This window comes from Macadamia integrifolia, chromosome 11 (genome assembly GCF_013358625.1).
Source record: "Macadamia integrifolia cultivar HAES 741 chromosome 11, SCU_Mint_v3, whole genome shotgun sequence".
Classification (NCBI taxonomy): domain Eukaryota; kingdom Viridiplantae; phylum Streptophyta; class Magnoliopsida; order Proteales; family Proteaceae; genus Macadamia; species Macadamia integrifolia.
The window spans coordinates 16,794,833-16,804,693 of NC_056567.1; the positions used below are offsets into that span (position 1 = coordinate 16,794,833).

At 39.2% G+C, this 9,861-nt stretch overlaps 1 long non-coding RNA gene across 1 annotated transcript; it reads right to left on the reverse strand.

Moving 5' to 3' along the window:
• Positions 1-1,064: 1,064 nt before the first annotated feature.
• LOC122092724 lies at positions 1,065-5,718 on the reverse strand. Its single transcript, XR_006144273.1, has 2 exons — positions 5,426-5,718; positions 1,065-2,915 (listed from the first exon to the last, which is right to left on the reverse strand). It is a non-coding gene; the product is annotated as an uncharacterized LOC122092724 (long non-coding RNA).
• Positions 5,719-9,861: the final 4,143 nt, after the last annotated feature.

Genomic DNA, 9,861 nt, shown 5'->3' on the forward strand with positions numbered 1-9,861 from the left:
ACATTTTATGTGATCAATGCCTTCCGATTTTTGTATCGGGTTTGCTCTGATCTGGGTACTATGGTGCTAATATGAGTGCCATCAATAGCACTAATGCAATCCTAAATGAAACACAATGTGGATATCTATTAGAATTCATTCATTAACTAGTAATTGATAGTATTTGCACTTAGCATAAATCATAAAAGATTACCTGGAAGAAAGGGCTAAACTTTGGGTTATGTTGAATCTCTGAGGGGACCACATCAAAATTAGGTGGTCTGATTGTTTCATTCGCTAGTTGAACCATAGCGTGCAAGACTTTTTAAAATACAACACTAATTGTCTGTCCAGATCGTTGAAATTTCTTTGCAACTTGTCTAGTACTGCTTTCATGCGCTACTATTACAATAAAAATTGCAAGTTGTTCATCTATCCGTATATGACAACTATCATCTAACCATCCTCTATGTATCATCATATCATTTAGATTGAGGAAGACATGTCTCTCAACTCTAAATTCAATGTAGCATAGATTTGAATGCCCATTCAATGTCTCTGCGACCATGACAGCTCTTGTGTAGTTACTATCCATACATGGTTCTCTAATCCGAAGGTAATCTAAAAACGTTTAGAATGTATATAGGATGATGTCATTATCACTGGATGAATCATCTTTAAAATTGGTAGGATTCATTGCCATACCTGTATATAAATGAATATGAGTATCAAAATACTACATAATAAGAACTGAAAAAATGCATTCATCAATAAGGCAATAACAAATATCCATGTCATCCTTAAAAAATCATGTAAACAAATCAATATATAGAAGAAACTCCCATATCCAACTTTTAAATCAAATCATCCATCAAAATCAATCAAACAAACAAATATCCATATCATCCTCAAATAAACTCTCATATCCTACTTTTAAATCAAAATATCCATCAAAATCAATAAACAAAGAAATATCCATGTCATCCTCAAAGAAATTCCCCTATCTTACTTTTAAATCAAACCATCAATCAAAATCAAACAAACAAATATCCATGTCATCTTCAAATTTAAAAAGAAACCTATTGTTTTCAAGAAACTCCCAAATCCTACTTCAATGCTCTAATCATCCACATCCTTTTTTCAGCAACAACTTCTACAAATGATATTCTCCAAGCAACACTCTTGTGTATCTTTTGTTGAGCCTTCACCCACATCTCTTCTGTTAACTCGGTCATGTTGTCCAACAATACCTGACATGCTTTGATGCTGTACATTCCATCCACTTGATTATTGACAGTTGGAAGAACTATTCTGGAAGTGGGAGTACTACTACCCCCTCGTTCCATTTTTTAGGCCACATATGAGCTAAAGTCATGTGTAAATTTGGTAATGAATTTTGTTGTACTCTTCTTCCTTCAGTCTATGGCAGTTCTATCACGCTTCCGCTTTGTTGTAGAATGACTGACCACTTTGTCAACATCTGTAGGCTCTATATCATCCAGACCTACTAAATATTTAGAGGAATTATGTGTATCATTCTCATCCTCACAACCAAGATCAATGTCAATGGACTTTTGCTTCCCAGTAGTATGTTGAGATACTCCTCTATCTCCTCGAGCACTTGAGTCTGAGAAGACCTCTAACAACTTTGGCCACCATGGAAGTCCACTCTTTCGGAATTTGGTCCAATTTGGATTTTCCTATAATCCAAAATAATCGATATTATACACTGTTGGCAAAAAAAAAAAAAATATATTTATCCATTGACTATTGCTTCAAGGAATGGATTACCTTTATAGCATTTTCCCAAACAGAATCTGTAGCTGTAGCAGTCCTGGTATTTGAATCCCATCCAAATCCCGTAGTTTCGAGCAACTGCCTAAAACTATTATAGTCACCTCATAGCTTATTCATTTTATTACGCAACTGCTCTTTTCAAAATGGACGTTGGAAAGTTGCTTCTAATCCTGCTTTAATGTTATTCCACCCAACCTTACTGAATGTGGAGTTGGACTTCTAACCATTTCTTACATTATCAATCATTAAGTTGATGAATATGTTCAATTCAGAAGCATTCCAAAGGATTGTGGTTGTGGTTGTGGTTGTGGTTGGAGCGGGAGTAGGGTTTCCACTATATGACATATTGTCTACATAAAAGAAACATTAATCATGTTAAAGTCAAGAATCATCAGCTCACAATCGGATATGCATATTGAACATTCACATACTGGCATTCAACAATGACAAAAGGAAATCTCTCAAAAGAAATAACCAAAATTTCCAAAGTGAGTGAAACAATAGCAATAAATGGAAACAAAATATCAGCAAGAATCCTATTTCTTGCAACAAATATAAAAGGTAACTACTACAAAATAACTCACCAAAATAGATGAATTCACAATAATAGAAAATATAATCTTAACATGGAGTCAAGGACATGACAAACAAATTAAATAGTTTATATACATGAACCTCATTTTCTTTCCTCTAGTATATTATTTTCTTGGACTCCTTCCCTTTTCCCTTTTTAGTTTTATGGATCTATTATTTTCAAGAAAAACATCTATGTGCACCAGCATCATATGCAGGCCATAGAGTTTTTATGCGGGCCATAGAGTTGTAAATGTATGAATACGGGGGTCATAACAATTAAAAACTAATCTACTGCTGCTTCCTGCATGAAAAACTAATCAAATTTTCAGTATGTATTCATCACAATAGTGAGAAATCTGTGATCTGCCTGATTGTCCATAGTTGATGAGTCTTCCACAAGGATTGCAATATGTCACCACTCTAAAAGAACTGAAGGTGATTCCCTTGCACCCAGATCTTTGATGGAGGCAAAGAGAATTACAAGATTAAACACATCCCACTAATACAGTTTCTCCCTTTATCCCAACTCGTATGAGATGAAATGTGATGCCATGTTCTGTCAACTGCAGGAAAAGAAAATTACAAGGTCATGCACATCCCCTGGGTACAAATTTTCTTCAGAATGTAACTTGTTTTTACTTTTCATGCATTTTTCATTTTTAAAGATGATTATTAAACAGAAGGGTTATTGGAATAGGCCAAACTAAATATGCTATGTGGTGTGTACTGAATTGCAGGTCACATTGAAGTGATATGAACTACTTTTGGCATCTGTCAATGTATTCATATTTTAAAGGATGGCTGCCAAGCTTGAAATTCCTCCATTTATGTTTTTCATGGTTGATAGCGCTTCCAAAATGCTTACAATATACCCTTAATTTGGATCGCATACTCGTCAAATTTTGTAGCTAATCATATACCATCTTAGATGATTTTCTCATGTACCACCAACCATCCAGCTAGCAAATAGATGATGTGGAAGTTCTAACCACTTAGAGTTTGCAGCCAAAAATCATGTGGTCAGATAATTTGTACACAAAATTTCGGATTAAACTAATTAAAGTACCATATGGTAGATTTTTAAGGCTGCAAAGATATGTCAATTTCTGCAGGTTGAATCTGCTACTGTAATAAAGCCATCTACTAGAGTTTGGGTATGCTCTTACTATTCTGTTCTGAGTTCCCAGGTTTCTCTATATTCTGATTTCTTTCCTTATTCTGTGACTCTACTGTGCTAGCTTGTAAAGGACAAAAACTGATTCTGTTTCTCATAAATTCTGCAGAATTGTTCCACAGGTCCTATATATGCAGCACTTGACCTGCATTCTGTGCTGCTCTAATATCCCTAACCTGCTATCTAATATTTCCATTGTTTTGTCTTATGATCCTGTTCAGTCTAAATTCCTTCTAGTAATTCCGGTACAGTTTTAGACTTCATTAGAACCATTCAATATGGGCTTAAGCCATTCTTTTGGAGAAATGCAGTAGCATATGTTAGCACATTTTTTAGTAATTCAGACAAAAGGTACGAATGTTCCAACCGGGTGGTCAAGCGGTCAAAACAGCCTCTTGACATTCTCGGGGTAAGGCTGCGTAGTTCTCATCCCTGGACCTCCCACATGTGGGAGCCCTGTGCATAGTGTACGTAGATTAAAATTTTCAACAGTACCAACTCTCCAACTAGTTAAAATAGTGCCAACTCTTCAACTAGTTAAAACAGTAAAACCCTTGGTTCAGGTCTATCATACACTACCTCCCTATGGCAACTATTTAACAAGAACCCACAAAATAAAATAGAAATTGTAGTGTTTCTTGACATATATTGAACAGTAGAGTCATAAATGAAGAGTACAAGCAATGGTAAGCATAATACTACTACCTCAAAGTTGTATCTGAGTCCAACAAAACCAAACACAGAAAATCAATGCTAGCCTACACTTCAGATCCTTAACAGGTTCTCATAGTATACAAAGAATAGTGATGAATATTGAGTGGTCTGATAGTCTTGAGGACCAAGAGATGATTATTTAATAATGGTAGCTACAATCCTAGTCGTGTCTCTAATTAGGAATACTTGTAGTATCACATATTCTGTGATCATTTCCTGCACATCAAACAAGCAAAACCTGTTACAAATTTTCCAAACCCATGTCATAAATCTTGTGGATATAAATAGTGCAGAATCTTGTGGAAGTCTATCCTGGATGTAAATAAAGAGAGTACCTAGGCTATGGGGAATGGTTGTCCTGGTTGTGCTTATAAGCAAGGCTAAAGTGACCTAAATTGCTTCAGCCATAGCTTATAAGCAAGGCTAAAGTGAGTAAGTAGGAGTCATGAATCTCAAAGTCAGCTTGCATGGGTGAAGCAAAGTCTCTCAAATCTTTGATCTGAAGAGGTTTGGTGGAGCTCTGAATTGAGATGAATCAGGAGAATGGATAGTAGATCTAGAGAACTCCTCCAGAGTAACAGTAGCAGTACCACACGGTGCATGCCACCCTACGCCACTTACCCTTTCCGTAAAGAGCTTGACCTTAGGTCATTGCCGTTTGGCAAGGAATTAATTGAAAAAGAGAGGATTATGGAAATCAAAGGAAATGAAACACATCAAGCTTCGGCTAGGCCCTAGCACAAACAGTTGGAGTGCTTGGTCCTGCTGGTAAGGCCTAATGGTTCGGCTAGGCCATGGTGAGAATTGCAATCAGTCTGGAATTAGGTAATCAAGTCTCGCCTCGATTCTAAGACCACAAAATATCAAGTAACCCACCAACCATTACAATCTACAAATTGATCCAGAGACATTATAGTAATAATAATATTCAGGAAGAAAAGAAAACCTTCAATATCTCGACCAACGAAGAATTAGGGAAGAACAACAATAGCATCAGCAACAGTAATAGCAAACAGAGAACTTAAATCCATCAGAGATCAACAAGACAACCCTCAAATCCACACAGATTAGAAGGAATCAGAAATTAGAGCCAGAGATTACCCATCAGATATCAACAAGATAACCCCCAAATTCCCACGTTATAGAGATTAAATCAGATATGTGAATTAGTGCTTGAAATGATACCTGAGCTTGACGATCATACTTGTCGCTGCAAATCTCCGTTGCTTGACGAGAGACAGAGAGAGAGAGAGCAGAGAACGTCGACCTTCGCAAGAGAGCAGAGAATGCTGAGTTTCGAGAGAGAGCAGAGACGATCGCCGGAGCTTCGCAAGAGAGCAGACATGGTCACCGAGCTTTGTGGAGAGTTGTAGCTTGTGGAGAGCTGTAGGGAGATAGGAGAGGGTAGGGCGTCGGGACTCAGGATTTCACGATTTTTCCCCCTCACCTTGTTTCAAGAAACAGAAAAGTAACTAATAGGTATTTCTCCATTCCTGTTTCTGGGAACAAAAGTAGATATAAATTTTATTTTTATATCATAAATAGGTGAAGCAGAACAAAAAAATTAAAACAGAAAAAATGATGTTTTTCTGTTTCTGAGCATAGAAAAACAGAAAAACCATTTCTAAAAGCATAATTAAATGAGCCCTAAGTTTTAGTTTGCATTTATTTTTTCTTACCCAATTCATCTCCTCTCAGGTTGCCTTAATCCACCACCTCTTGATTGAACAACCAAGAGAGTGGGGATTCTTTCCAATTCCCTCTTATATAATTAACACTCTCTCTCCTCCTTGAAATTGTGGGCCTCTATTTAATAATCAATTACCCTATATTATTTGGTGTGGCATGAGAGATTTCCTCCACATTAGCAATGTGTGAACCCTTGCCTATATAAATATGCTTGCTATTCTTGTCGAAATATTTTTTGCCACTAGTTCCTGTTCAAATGTATTGTGGCTTTCTTTTGTTTATTTATCTATTTTTATCTAAATACATCAAATAGGAGAAATCAGTGGTTTTGTATTAGCCACAGTGGCATATAGTAGTAATTGTGAGACCCAAGAATATGGCAAGTACTGGATCTGCCTGGGAGATCGGTGAGGCATTCCCACCAAGAATACGACAAGTACCAGGAGGTTAGGGAGATCGGTGAGGGTGTGCAAACTTTAGTCTCACATATCCTAGGGAGAGAATACTGGGATAGTTAATAATCTCTAGCATCTTTAACATAGCACAACGCATTTTAAAGCCATGAGGCCCATGGGCCAAAGAGGATAATGTTGTGCAAGATTAATGGGGCTAGGGCATTAAAATGGTATTAGAGCAGACCCGACAATGTATGGGGCCACAGTGGGGAAGGTTAATGAGGCCGGGGCTTTACAGTGATAACTCTAAGCTGAATCTATGTATGACATTATTTTATTCCCACAACTCCACACATGCCATTACCACATAACTATTTGTAAGCAGGAACTAGCCTGCTACCCATATATGGGAATGCCTAATGAAACCACATGCCTGTGATTCTTTATCATTACGACGGTCCCAAGTTCTGCTTAAACTCAGTTTGCCTAAGGCAATTACGTTTTTAGATACTTTTGCAAAGAGGAATTCTTGAATGAGAACCAAATAGCATAGTACAGTATATATAGCTATGAAGATAAATACTATAAAGAAAAGAAGAAAGAGAGGCTTTTAGATATTTTTGCAGCGAACAATCGTTGAATGAGAAGCATATAGGACAATACAGTAGAGATAGCTATGAAGACAAAGTCTATAAAGAAAAGAAGAGAGGTAGAGGAAGGGGAAAATTTGAATAACTAGGCTTGCAGAGCATAGATACGGACAATCTATAGATATCAAAGAAAGTAGGGGAATGGTTGCAGTGACTGGTTGCAGTGGTGGAATTGTGACAGAATGTGCCGCAACAAAGACAGATAGGATCAGCAGCTGCAGCGACAGAGATCGATAGGAAGAGCATGGCAGTGTTTTAATTGTTGGATTTATGGGCTAAATTAATTATTCGGGTTGATTAAATGGGTGAGAGTCAAATTGCATGAACCGGTTCGGTCCACTCTCAAGCTTAGGGATATGCTGGCTCAACCCATTGTGGTTTAGGGTTTTGAGTGCAGGATAGTATTATAAATACTAGGTTTTGGGTCCCTACAGCCATTATTCACTCTTCCCCACTTTACCACTAAAGTGAGAGAACCAAGGAGGTTTAAGGGGCTATAGAAGATCCATCGCCAAGCCAAGAGAGCGAAAGTGGGAGTGACCAACATCAATCATCTTCAGCATACTAGGTGAAAGGTACGAATCGATCCTCCATAATTTTACATAGATTCGTGTTCTTGTTTTTCCTGTGTGGTTTCCTCAATAGGGTTTCAAACTCAAACCCATAGGGAGTTCTAACAAGTGGTATCAGAGCATACCACATGGGACAAGAATCGATTGAATTTTTCTTATACATGAGGATTTTGATTGTTACTTAAAACCTGATTTGATTAAAAATCATGAAAATCATAAAAATCGTAATTTTACCATCACTTAAAGATCCTGTATGAGAAAATTTTCTTCATAAAAGTTGTAGATCACGAGAAGACGGTCGTGGCGGTATGACGAAAGTCACCAAAAACCTCCGGATACGCCAGTACGTGCCACCAAAAACCGGCTACCGGAGGAGAGAGAAAAAAAATTTAAAAAAAAAAAAAAAAAAAAAAAAGCGGCGAGTCATCACCGGTTCAACTCGAAAAACCTACCGATTTGAACTGGCGACACAGTGTGTCACACCCCGTTCACACTGAACTGGAGCGGAGACCGAGTTAACATCGGTTAACCCAAACCTGCCAGGATCATCAGATACTGTATTCCACCACAGCATATGCACAACTAATATAAGTTCATCAGATCAGCGGAAGACTAAGTTTTACCTATGAATAAATCCCATATACTTGATACCCGAATTGTGATACAATAATTATATACATGTGGGCCCGAAGGCATGATAATTACACAATAAAAGTACAATTCATATATCAAGTATATACAGGAAATCATCAAAACAATCAGAGTGCACAGCTCGGCTCGGTTTCAAGGCTAGAGCTCAGCTCGGCATCAAGGGTTGAGCCCAGCTCGGCATCACATAGAAGAGCTCAGCTCGGCCTCAGAAGTGGAGCTCAGCATGGCCTCAAAGGTGGAGCTCAGCTCGGCCTCAGAACTGTTGTCCCGCAGCACAGCTCTCGCACGAGCAGTCAGCGCCGTGCTCTAACTCCTCAGGGGTCCACCAGTCCTCTTCAGGAAACTCGACTGTGGGACCCACCCCATGCTCCTCAGATGTATGACCTGTAAAATCATCTAAAAAAGGGGGGTGCACATGTGGGATGAGCTCACTAGCTCAGTAAGTAGAAAGATGGACCACACAGCAGTCCACACATCACAACACATCATATGCACTACATGCCATGCTATACATTTTAAATCACATCCACCTAAGCAACATTACTAAGTCCTTGGTTTTAGTGCTACTACAACCACAGTGCGCGTATACTCCGGGTACGAGTCACGAACTCCCTCCCGCGATACGCCCATAGGGCTGTCGGAGAAGGCCCACCGTGAGTACTCAGAAAATAAAGACAATACCGTCCACCGGCTCTCAACAGAAATGTAAATGACTGAAAATAAAGGTGTTGACTCCGGCAATTTAAAAGCAGCACGATTGGCCCTCTTGAATGTATCACCGGGGTTGCCGGCTGTCCTACATGACCCGCCAGGCGTTATGTCTAACCGCCACAGTGACCCGACAACCGCGACCACTGCTTCCCCCCAAATAATAACCCAACACCTTAACCCCTGTTGGGAAGGGTCGTAGCACGGGACGGTGAAAATCCTAATACCGCATGCTCCTATATGACAATAGTACGATTGCATAGTGCCTCCGTGTCCCATTCCACGGGCCACCAATGCACTCGTCTCCAAGCCGACTACGGCATCTAGTCTATCAATGCAACAAGCACAATGATGTCCACATTCAACATATAAACATCTCATTCAATTGGCATTTGGAAAGTAAACATAGCACATATGCACATACATGTGTGGAATGAATAATATACATAGCATATTCATGATGGTATGACTAGACTAGATATAATTAAATGAATGCCAAACAATGCCTTGAAATAAGGCCAAACGTCCTCTCCCCACTTACTTATAGTGTACAAGGATTCCCGTTCGGTACGGGGAGATCGGGGAGATCCGGTGCGAATCGGGTAGGATTTGGTGAACCTAACATAATTGAGCGGGGTTAGTACTTCACCATTTTAGGATCAAAATTAATGAAATCCAATGACGAAATCGTGTTTATAACATCAAAATAAGGTCACACGTCCGATTTGGGTTCAATCAGACATAAGGATCACCCTCGGGGCCACACGGGTGGGTCAGACAGGTGGGCTGTAATACCCCGCTTCTTAAACCCGGTTTAACCATGCAGGAACCGAGCCAGAGGAAATTAGAGCGGGTTCCTTATGGGCTATGATGGCACGGGTGACCTTAAACACCGGTTGGCCCAACAAGTCCGAGCCAGTGCCAGAAGAGACGGGAGTGCCCAAGCCGTGTGCACT